This window comes from Eriocheir sinensis, chromosome 69, assembly GCF_024679095.1.
Source record: "Eriocheir sinensis breed Jianghai 21 chromosome 69, ASM2467909v1, whole genome shotgun sequence".
Lineage (NCBI taxonomy): Eukaryota > Metazoa > Arthropoda > Malacostraca > Decapoda > Varunidae > Eriocheir > Eriocheir sinensis.
Window position 1 is genome coordinate 3941870 of NC_066577.1, and position 10875 is coordinate 3952744.

Genomic DNA, 10875 nt, shown 5'->3' on the forward strand with positions numbered 1-10875 from the left:
ACTGTTCCTGCTACAACTACTATTACTACTACTACTACCACCACTTCTTCTACTACTACTACTACTACTACTACTACTACTGCTACTATTACTACTACTTCTACTACTACTACTACCAGTACAAACATTACAACCCTGACAACCACCACTACAACTACTACTCCTACTACTACTACTACTACTACTACAATTACTACAAATGAAGAACATATGGAAAATAAAGGTAAAGAAGAAAGAGAGGAAGGAAGGAAGGAATGAAGGAAGGAAAAATTTAAAAAAAGAAAATGGACCAATAACCCAATCTTGTCCATACACACACACACACACACACACACACACACACACACACACACACACACACACACCTTGAACAGGACAATCAAAATAAATGTCGACTTTTTTTCCATTTTTTTTCATGTTTTTTTCCTGTTTTTTTTCCGATCACTTTCTCGTTCACTGTTTGTTTGTGTGTTTGTTTATCCAGTGACTTGTATAGATCATGTTTTGGAAGCTGTATAGTAAGTTTAAAAGCGTTTCCTAAAGTATGTAATATATAGGTATGGTGTGTGTGTGTGTTTGTGTGTGTGTGTGTGTGTGTGTGTGTGTGTGTGTGTGTGAGGTTACATCAGTCACAGTCACATGCTTAGATTACACACACACACACACACACACACGCACGCACCACATGACATCCCGAGAGAGAGTGTGTGTGTGTGTGTGTGTGTGTGTTCAGGGTAGGGCAAGTTAGATTAGGAAGGCGACGAAATACAGAAATAAAACACTACCGGAGAGAGAGAGAGAGAGAGAGAGAGAGAGAGAGAGAGAGAGAGAGAGAGAGAGAGAGAGATTCAGTTTCGCCTCACGTTTCCTTTCCGTTTCGTGTTTCTTCTTTGTTTCGTAGCGCGTATCAGACATGTATAAATCTCGACTCTTGTATAGAGAAAAACAATTCCCTTATGATGTAGATTTTAAATAATATAACCAGACTTTCAATACACGTTGTTTACTTGTTCCTGTGTGTGTGTGTGTGTGTGTGTGTGTGTGTGTGTGTGTGTGTGTGTGAGAGAGAGAGAGAGAGAGAGAGAGAGAGAGAGAGAGAGAGAGAGAGAGAGAGAGAGAGAGAGAGAGAGAGAGAGAGAGAGAGATTTACATAGATTTACATAGAAAATCAGACCACACAGACCCCATGGTCCAGACTTGGTGGTCTGTCCTTAAACCTAAGTGATTTTACATTAATCAGAAGACTCCAAAACGTTGCATTTCTACTCTAGTTGATATTAAGTTGAAGGAAGTGACGGTCGAGCTTATTTTTGAAGGAGTCAAGCGTGTTACACTGGACCACTGACGGTGGAAGCTTATTCCATTCTCGCACTACAACGTTGGTGAAGAAAAATTTGGTGCAGTCTGAATTTACTTGTCTACATCTGAGTTTTACGCCATTGTTCCTCGTGCGCAAAGTGTCATCGATCATAAACAATGTTGATCTGTCTACATTCGTGAAACCAATAAGTATTTTAAAACATTCGATCAGTTTTCCTCGGAGGCGACGTTTCTCAAGAGAGAACATGTTAAGGGTAGAAATTTCGTAGGATTTGTTGCGCAAGGAAGAGATCATTTTCTTGCCGACGCTGAACACCTTCTAATTTAGCAATATCCTTTGCATGGTGGGACACCAAAACTGTACCGCATATTCCAAGTGGGGTCTGACTAAACTGTTGTAGAGCGGGAGTATTACATCTTTATTCTTGAATACAAAGTTTCTTTTAATGAAGCCCAACATTCTGTTCGCTTTATTTGCTGCATCGATGCATTGTTGTGAGAATTTGAGGTTTGACGCGATTTTGACCCCCAAGTCTTTGACGCATTGAACGCTTTTGAGTTTAACGCCGCGCATTTCGTATTCGAACTTCTTATTCCTCGTTCCAACTTGAAGGACCTGGCACTTGTCTACGTTAAAGGGCATCTCCCATCTATCCGACCAAGCTGAAATTTTGTGCAAATCCTCTTGGAGGCTTTGCCTGTCTTCGTCAGTGAGAACCGAGTTGCCAATCTTTGTGTCGTCTGCAAATTTACTAATGCGGTTATTGAGTCCAACATCCACGTCGTTGATGCAAATAATGAAGAGCACTGGGCCAAGGACCGAGCCCTGAGGGACGCCACTAGTGACAGGCGCCCACTCTGAGTTAAATCCGTCAATCACTACTCTTTGTTGTCTGTTGCTCAACCAATTCGCGATGCTCAACCAATTCGCGTAGAGAGAGAGAGAGAGAGAGAGAGAGAGAGAGAGAGAGAGAGAGAGAGAGAGAGAGAGAGAGAGAGAGAGAGACTGATAGACAGACAGACACAGACAGGGGTGGATCACACACACACACACACACACACACACACACACACACACACACACACACACACACACACACAGAGCGAAAAACTGACAGACAGAGACTAACGAACAGAGAGAGAGAGAGAGAGAGAGAGAGAGAGAGAGAGAGAGAGAGAGAGAGAGAGAGAGAGAGAGAGAGAGAGAGCACTTAACGCTATCATTCAAGCTAGTAATTAGACCTGACGTACCCCCTCCCCCCTCCCCTCCCCCTTGATAAGAGATAACACGACAGGTGCATGTCTGGGTCGATAATTTTATTCCAGTGAATGACGCAATGAGTCTGGAATCAAACCGACTTCTCACATTTCTCTCTCTCTCTCTCTCAGAAGCCCCCCAAACTGATTTCAACCCCCCCAATATCAGGGATTCACACTCGGCTGGCTGTGACAGATGACGAGGAACACTGATAACAGATCCGACCGTCGTGATAATTACACGGGCACATTTTTGCGATTATATAATGCATTAATGAATAGAGTAATTGCAGTAGGCTATGTCTGGGCCAAGACAGGAAACAAGGAGATTAACTAGGGAGACTTAAATGAAGTTCATATATTAAAAATTAATGTGAGAGCACGCAGTGACGGGTATAGATAGAGTCTGGCATAAATCTTTGCTCTCTAAATTACCCTCCTGCGGATTCTATCCCTCTCTCTGTACATTCATCTCCAGTTTCCTTTCCGGTCAGTCTATCTCTGCTGTGGTAGACGGTCACTGTTCTTCCTATCAACAGTCGTGTCCTGCAGGGCTCTGTCCTATCTCCCACTCTCTTCCTGTTATTCATCAAAGATCATCTTTCCACAACAAACTGTCCTATCCACTCGTACACTGATGACTCTACTCTGCATTTTTCAGCTTTCAACAGAAGGCACCCCCAACAGGAATAACGAGACTCCAGGGGCGGGATTTATCAAACCATTTACCGGACCTCTGTCTGGCAAGTCTCGCGGTATCTCCGCCCACCCGGTAAATCGGCATTCATCAACCACTTACCGGAGCTATGGTAAGGCCAAAAGTTACCGCGGCTCCGAGCACCCGTAACTGAGTTACCTCAGGCGTGGTAAGTGGGTAGACACTGCCGCGGCTCATGTTCGGAGGCGATTTTGAGCCAATGTATTTTTTATCTCGTGACGTGCCCTACACCATCAGAAGCAGAAAAGCATGCAGATTTAGGATCTGGGCTTATAGAAGCGATGTGACGAAAACCAGCTGAGTACGAAGGAGTTGAAGAGAAATAAATGCAAGAAAATGTGTACTCCCTATTCATTTAACTTTGATTTTCGTTTGTGTATTTACACATTAATGTTACAATTTTAAGCTAGTGTGATGCAGAATTTTCTCAGGAAGATGATGGTGGTCTCCATTTTTCTCAAAAATGAATGTTGGGGTCAGGAAACGGGGTGGGAGTGAGGTGTGTGAGTTTTGCTGGAGAGACTGCACGGCCTCAGGCCGGCTTCACTTGCAGGCCGCACTCTATAGTGTGTAAGTCTGTGGAACTGTCCACCCACATGACTTTTCCTACTGTTAAAACACTGCAGAGGAATAATGTTCTGTCTGTGACAGTCACCTCCGTCTCAAGTCTCAGTATTCTTGCTGTGGAGTTTAATGTAAATTTTGCTCTGACCTCCTCCACACTACTCACTGAAGCCTCACGCCATTCACCTCAGCAGCCAGCTTACACGCCCACACCCATTTTGGCTGCACCAGTGAGGCATGAGCAATGGCCCCCCTAGCCAATTTTTGAGGGGTAGAATAATACCCAATCTTGTGATAGCAGTACGCAGCTGGCGTTGACGACGGAAAACTATGAAGGTAACATACAAAATGTTCAGAATATAGCTAGGCTACATAAGCGAGTATATATTTTATTTCAAGAATAAATATACAAGTAAAGTAATATTCATTAAAAAAACGCATCTAATCGAGGATCACCAATTATTTGTTTTAGGCAGTATTTACAATACAATACACATGACTTGATTTTGAAGTCTGTGTATTAGTAAACAAACGACACGTGAAAGCTGAAATACAGTATCAAAGGTCGCACGTGATTGGCTATCCAGCCCAGCCAATCGTTACCAGGGTGCGAGTTACCGGAGCGTTACCATACCGTTGATGAATGCCGTGTTTGAAAGATGCCGCAGCTCTGGTAGCGCTCCGGTAAATGTGAGAGATACCGGAGGCGTGGTTGGTAAGATTGATGAATCCGGGCCCAGACTGGAGGCTGCAGAACAGTTAACCTCAGACCTTGCTATCATTTATGATTGGGTTAGAAGGAACCTGCTGTCCTTCAACGCTTCAAAAACTCAATTTCTCCACCTATCAACACGACACAGTCTTCCAAACACCTATCCCCTATTATTCGACAACACTCAGGTATCACCTTCTTCTACACTAAACATCCTCGGTCTATTCTTAGCTCAAAATCTTAACTGGAAACTTCGTTGGGCGTTCTGTATCGTCTCCGCCAGTTTTTTTTTCCCCTCCCAGAGGGGCCTTGTCCTCCCTCGTATGGAGAATGCATCTCATGTGTGTGGGGGCTCCACACACACAACTCCCTTGGACAGAGTAGAACCTAAGGCTCTTCGTCTCATCATCTCCCCTCCTCTTATTGACAGTCTCCTACCTTTTCAATTCCGCCGCAGTGCTGCAACTTTTTCTATCTTCTGCCGACATTTTCATGCGGACTGATCGTCTGAACTTGCCAAGTGCATGCCTCCCCCCCTCCCGCGGCTCCGCTGCACTCGACTTTCTACTTTAGCTCATCTCTTTACTGTCTAAATCACTTATGCAAGAATTAACCAGCATCTCCATTTTTTTATCCCTTCCTCTGGTAAACTCAGGAACAGCCTCCCTCCCTCTGTATTTCCTCCTGCCTACGAATTGAACTCTTTCAAGAGAAGAGTGTCAAGGCACCTCTTCTCCAGTAACTGACCTCTTTTTAAGTCTCTCATTATGATTTTTTCTCTATTGGCGCAGCGATTAGCGAGCTTTTTTTGTTGTTGCCCTTGAACTGTCTCCCTTACTGTAAACAAAAAATAGTTGTATAAATTCAGGTTCAGAAAATAAATAGGCCAAAACTGGTTCACGAACAGAGTGTTGGATGAGTCGAACACACTTGAGTAGCTATTTGGTTGAGGCAAACAAAGATGAAACCTTTAAACGGAGACTAAATGTATTTATGGACGGGAAGGGAATTTGGTGAATAACCCATCCTCGGGAGCTACCTTGCGTAGCCGTCTGGCCTCTTGTAGTCTCCTTATGTCCTGAGTAGGTGTGTCAAGGGGTCCTGCTTAGAAAGTCAAGGGTCATCACAATGCGAATCACCCCCGACAAGCTTACCGATTACTGAAGAATCTCCACTCTGGCTCCCTTTAGGGTTAGCGCTATCCGATCAGCAGCTGTCTGCCTCAAGTCGGACATGGATGGGAAAGGGCTCTTTGAGTAGTTGTATATGGCTGTCATATGCAACTCGGTATTCTCAGGTATTCTCTCACATCAACTGGTCTTTCCAAAGGTAGAAAAGAAGATCAATCGGATTTTAATGAGTTTTTAAAGTTCCTTGTACAGAAGTAGGGTCACACTACCACCAGGATCATAAAACTACCCGAAGATATGCCTCCCACAACTCCAACGAAAACCTTTTCACGTGTGGGTGTGTCAGACCGAAAATGTTTAAGAATATGATCAGTATTCTCATTTGCTTCCACCTCTCACATCAACTATATCTGAAGGCCGAAAAGAAGAGTATTCGAGTTCTAATGAGCGTTTTTTCGTTCATGGTACAGAGGAAAGGTCAAACTACCACCAGGGTCATAAAACTACCTTTGTGAATGTCTCCCAGAACTCTAACGAAAGCCTGGTCAAATGTGAGTGTGTCAGCCCCAAGATGTTTTTTTTAAGTATGTGACCTTCAGCCCCCCGCTAGGTGGTGTGATCCTCCCTGGATATAGTAACATTGGTGAGGATGGAACTTCACCAGGTGTCAGTCGGTCACTGGGACGAAGCAAACGCTGTCATTATTGGCGCTGCTGTGTTGAGTCCTTGGTGGAGTGTAAAGGCCCGTTCACACTGTGCCGACTCTGGGCCACGACAACCCAGCGACTTTTACATTTGACAAGTTGGTTCCCACGCTCCAAGAAAGGTGAGGAGGTTATATTGGCGTCTTGGTGTCTTGCTGACTGTCTAGGACATTCGGCCAACTACTATCCATATCAGACCCTATGACATACCGTTTTTCGCAAATATCTTTCAAACGAAGACTCGGATCAGCATGGGACTTTGGCGCAGATTGTTTCACACACTCCGCTAATTTTTGACGCTCTTGTGCAATGCTAGATGCGGTTAATTATGGCGTTTACTCTTGACTGTGATGGCAAAACCTGCGTGAGCCACTTACACATTCGAACAGGTGAGGCGTGACGTATTTGTGACGTGTATCCACCACCTACCTCCACCCCTGGCTTCCCCTACTCCCATCCCTCCCTTTATCTCCCCCCTCCTTCTCCCCCGCACTCTCTCCCCCCCGTCTCTCTCTCTCTCTCTCTCTCTCTCTCTCTCTCTCTCTCTCTCTCTCTCTCTCTCTCTCTCTCTCTCAAACACTTGTGCTGTACACGAGATATGAATCTATGCACACGTACTACGACTTGAATTAATGGCAGATAAATAGAAATTATATCCCGTCTGCAACAGCATCAACAGTGATGACGAGGATGACCTGTTTGTCGATGGTGATGAATGTTGAAGTAACAGCCTATGTGGTCAGTTATTTACATTATTAATCCACCCATCATATACTCGCTATCTATTTTTGTTTGCTATGACTTTTCAACATGTCTACATGAACACAGCGTATGGCAGTCTTTTCCTAACATCAGAATAAATTATTCATAATTTCTCCAATTTCGTTTCACGTTTTTACTCTGCAATGAATTCCCGCTTCAATCCACCCCTATTCCATTCCGTCTCTTACGCGATTTCTTATAAATAATCAAGCGTCAGCTACGTGCTTCATCCCATCATACGCTCAACGTAACCTGTGGGAAGGAGGGTCATATACTCGTACAACTTTCAATGGGTGTACAATTGCCAAACAAACCTCACACAGCACTTAAGCAACATTCAGTTACGCTGGAGCAGGAATCAAGGTCGTGTGCATAAAACACCCTATCATACTTATCCTATAGTTTCGAGTTATCCGCCATTATAGACAAGTTATATGTGTGCAACGCTTCACATCGCATGTATACCAAGAGAGAGAGAGAGGGGGGGGGGGGGGGAGAAAGAGGGCGGTGGGAGAGAGTGCGGGGAGGAGGAGGGAGGGAAATGGAGGGATGGGAGTAGGGGAAGCCAGGGGTGGAGGTAGGTGGTGGATACACGTCACAAATACGTCACGCCTCACCTGTTCGAATGTGTTAGTGGCTCACGCAAGTTTTGCCATCACAGTCAGGAGTAAACGCCATAATTAACCGCATCTGGCATTGCACAATAGCGTCAAAAATTAGCGGAGTGTGTGAAATAATCTGTGCCAAAGTCTCATGCTGATCCGAGTCATCGTTTGAAAGATATTTGCGAAAAACGGTGTGTCATCGGGTCTGATATGGATAGTAGTTGGCCGAATGTCGTGCTAACCCTCACGACTCCAGACTCCCGTCACGACGTCGGCGCAGCAATCGGCAACAGTCTCAAGACCTCTTTCAAGACATGCCCGACCCTTTCACATCAACACCCAAGACCTCGTGTACCCTAGAGTCGTGGGTTGTCGTGGCCCAGAGTCGGCACAGTGTGAACGGGGCTTAAGGGTCATGTTCTTAATGACAAGGCTGGGGCAAGTGTCCGTTCCATAGTATAGGGTTCATTGCATATGGTAATGATAATAATAAGAAGGATGCAAAAGGATATGAAGGAAAATACCAATAATTATATAGAGAACTCAAATGCATGCAACGTACCTGTTCAAACCTGTGGGGAAAAATAATATATAACACTAAAACAACAGATATATGATGCATGACATAACAGGAATAACATATGATGATAATGATAAAATGAAGAATAGGAAGTAGGTGAATGAAATAATAATAAGGGGAAGAATTAGAGAAGCAGAACAAATAGTAGTGGGCTAGAAGAAATAGTAGTAGTAGAAGTAGGTTATTCCAAGTAATAGTAGTAGTAGTAGTAGTAGTAGTAGTAGTAGTAGTAGTAGCAGTAGTAGTAGTAGTAGTAGCAGTGGTAGTAGTAGAAGTAGTAGTAGTAGTAATAGTAGTAGTAGTAGTAGTAGTAGAAAAAAGAAGAAAAAGAAACAATAAAACACAAACAATTCTTCAATTAGCACTTACTGTTCGTTGTCTTCGTGGTGGTGATGGTGGTGGTGACGACCCGCAACACACACAGCACGCAGGAAGCTCGTGAGGAGATCCCTGAACGCCCTCACACACACACACACACACACACACACACACACACACCAATTACTATTCCTACATACCTTACATAAATAAAATGGTGCAATATACTCTCATTATTATTCTTTGTCTCGGTTTTCCTGTTTAATGTGAAAAAAAGGAGTTACCATGTCTGCATTTGCCGAGAGAGAGAGAGAGAGAGAGAGAGAGAGAGAGAGAGAGAGAGAGAGAGAGAGAGAGAGAATCATTATCATCACCATATCCTCCTCCTCATCATTTATACATATTCTCCACTTCCATCTCCTTCACCACCATCATCACCACACTCACTCAATATTAAGCCACCATCACCATACCTTCACCATCTACACCATCGTCACCACATTCTCACTATTCAACCATCACCATATCCTCAACACACACACACACTCGCTCGGTGGTGTGTGAGGGCTTAAAACAGACCCCACGCTTCATCCCTTGCTGTGTGTGAGGCGGGCGATGGACTAGCCTAGCCTACTAATCCTGGCCCTAGCCCTGTGTCCTCTTCCTCTTCCTTCCTTTTCTTTCTGGTTACTGTGTCCGCTTCCTCTTTCTCTTCTTGCTTCCTCTTCTTTCTGGCTTACACACTCATTTCGTCTTCTTACTCCTCCTTTGTTTTCAGTATTTTTTATTTATATTTGCGTTATTATTATTTTTTTCCATGTTTGTCTTATCATGCATGTCTCACTTTATTTCCTTTCACTTTCTTCACTGTCGACACTTTCCCTGCAGTTTTTCCATCGACATTTCCTTCACTATCTATTCACTTGTTCTTTGCACTTATTCACTCCCTCCACGACATCTATTCACTTATCCTTGAACATATCCATTCATTTATATTTTCCACTTTTTCACTTCACGGTATCTAATTCTCTTATCCTTTGCACTTTATTTATTCACCTCAATTAATCTATCACTGCTTCGATCGTTTTCACGGCTTACACTAACTTTCAAATAGCCTCGTCTGATTCACACACACACACACACACACACACACACACAGTTTTAAGCCCCGTTCACACTGTGCCGACTCTGGGCCACGACAACCCAGCGACTTCGGAAACACGAGGTCTTGGGTGTGAAATGTTGATATGAAAGGGTCGCACATACTTTCCAACCATATGCGAACCTTCCACCTCAAGATTTCACACCCAAGACCTGGTATACATCGAGTCGCTGGGTTGTCGTGGCCCAGAGTCGGTAGTCGGTACAAAGTCCAATTGACGTACGAAGTGATAGACAATGGCATCACCTCTGATATATCTTAACGAAACGTACTATTATACATTAAAAACACTAATGGTCCATATTTTCTTCTCGTTATAGGAAAAAAAAACTGATGTATGCAGTAAAACACCACGGAAATATAAAACACAAGCAACTGGTATAGGGAACAAAACGTCCTTAAAAGAGAAAAGAAACCAATATAATTCTGTCCAGTCTGAACCACAATCAACGAAAATCTATATAATTACATGATCTTAAATATAAACATAATGAAGTATAAAAGATGTAAATTATGCGTGAATAAAGACGAAAACTATAAATGACCACACACACACACACACACACACACACATCTAAACTTCCTTCCTCTAATTTAACTCGAAATCCTTCCGCCGCCATAACAACCCGACGCTCGCCGCCCCGCCCCTCTTCTCCCCGCCGCCACCCTCACCTCCTCCTCGCCTTTTCCACGCTTCTTCAGTGCTACAAGCCTCGCCTTCGCCAGCGCCGTGACCTCCGCGGCGCAACACAAACACCAGAAATAAAAACTGCGCGGCCCCGCCATCAGCAGCCACGGCAGAGGCGACGCGGCGGGGCCACGGTTTCCCGCGTGGCCGCTCCGCCTTGGGACGATGAACACTGAGGGAATCGTCAACTCAAGTAGCGAACTTATCATATTTTTAGTGTTGTTTTATATATTATTTTTATTTATTTATATGTTGGTTGTCAGCAAAAAATGTTATATATCACGTGAATAAGAGAGAGAAGGGGGTAGCGAGCTCCTCAGAGGAGATGATGGGGTGATGTGGCAGAGCGCGGCGC

The 10875-nt window shown here is 44.1% G+C and overlaps 2 long non-coding RNA genes across 2 annotated transcripts in view; one reads left to right on the plus strand and one right to left on the minus strand.

Moving 5' to 3' along the window:
• LOC126988406 (uncharacterized) overlaps positions 1 to 995 on the plus strand; it is a 3309-nt gene extending 2314 nt beyond the window's left edge. The window contains exon 2 of the long non-coding RNA XR_007741908.1: positions 1 to 995. This exon is cut by the window's left edge and continues 470 nt beyond it. This is a non-coding gene — a long non-coding RNA (uncharacterized LOC126988406).
• The window catches only part of LOC126988405 (uncharacterized), a 5165-nt gene extending 3613 nt beyond the window's left edge, over positions 1 to 1552 (minus strand). Inside the window, exon 1 of the long non-coding RNA XR_007741907.1 lies at positions 135 to 1552. This is a non-coding gene — a long non-coding RNA (uncharacterized LOC126988405). The remainder of the gene's footprint in view (positions 1 to 134) is intronic.
• Positions 1553 to 10875: the final 9323 nt, after the last annotated feature.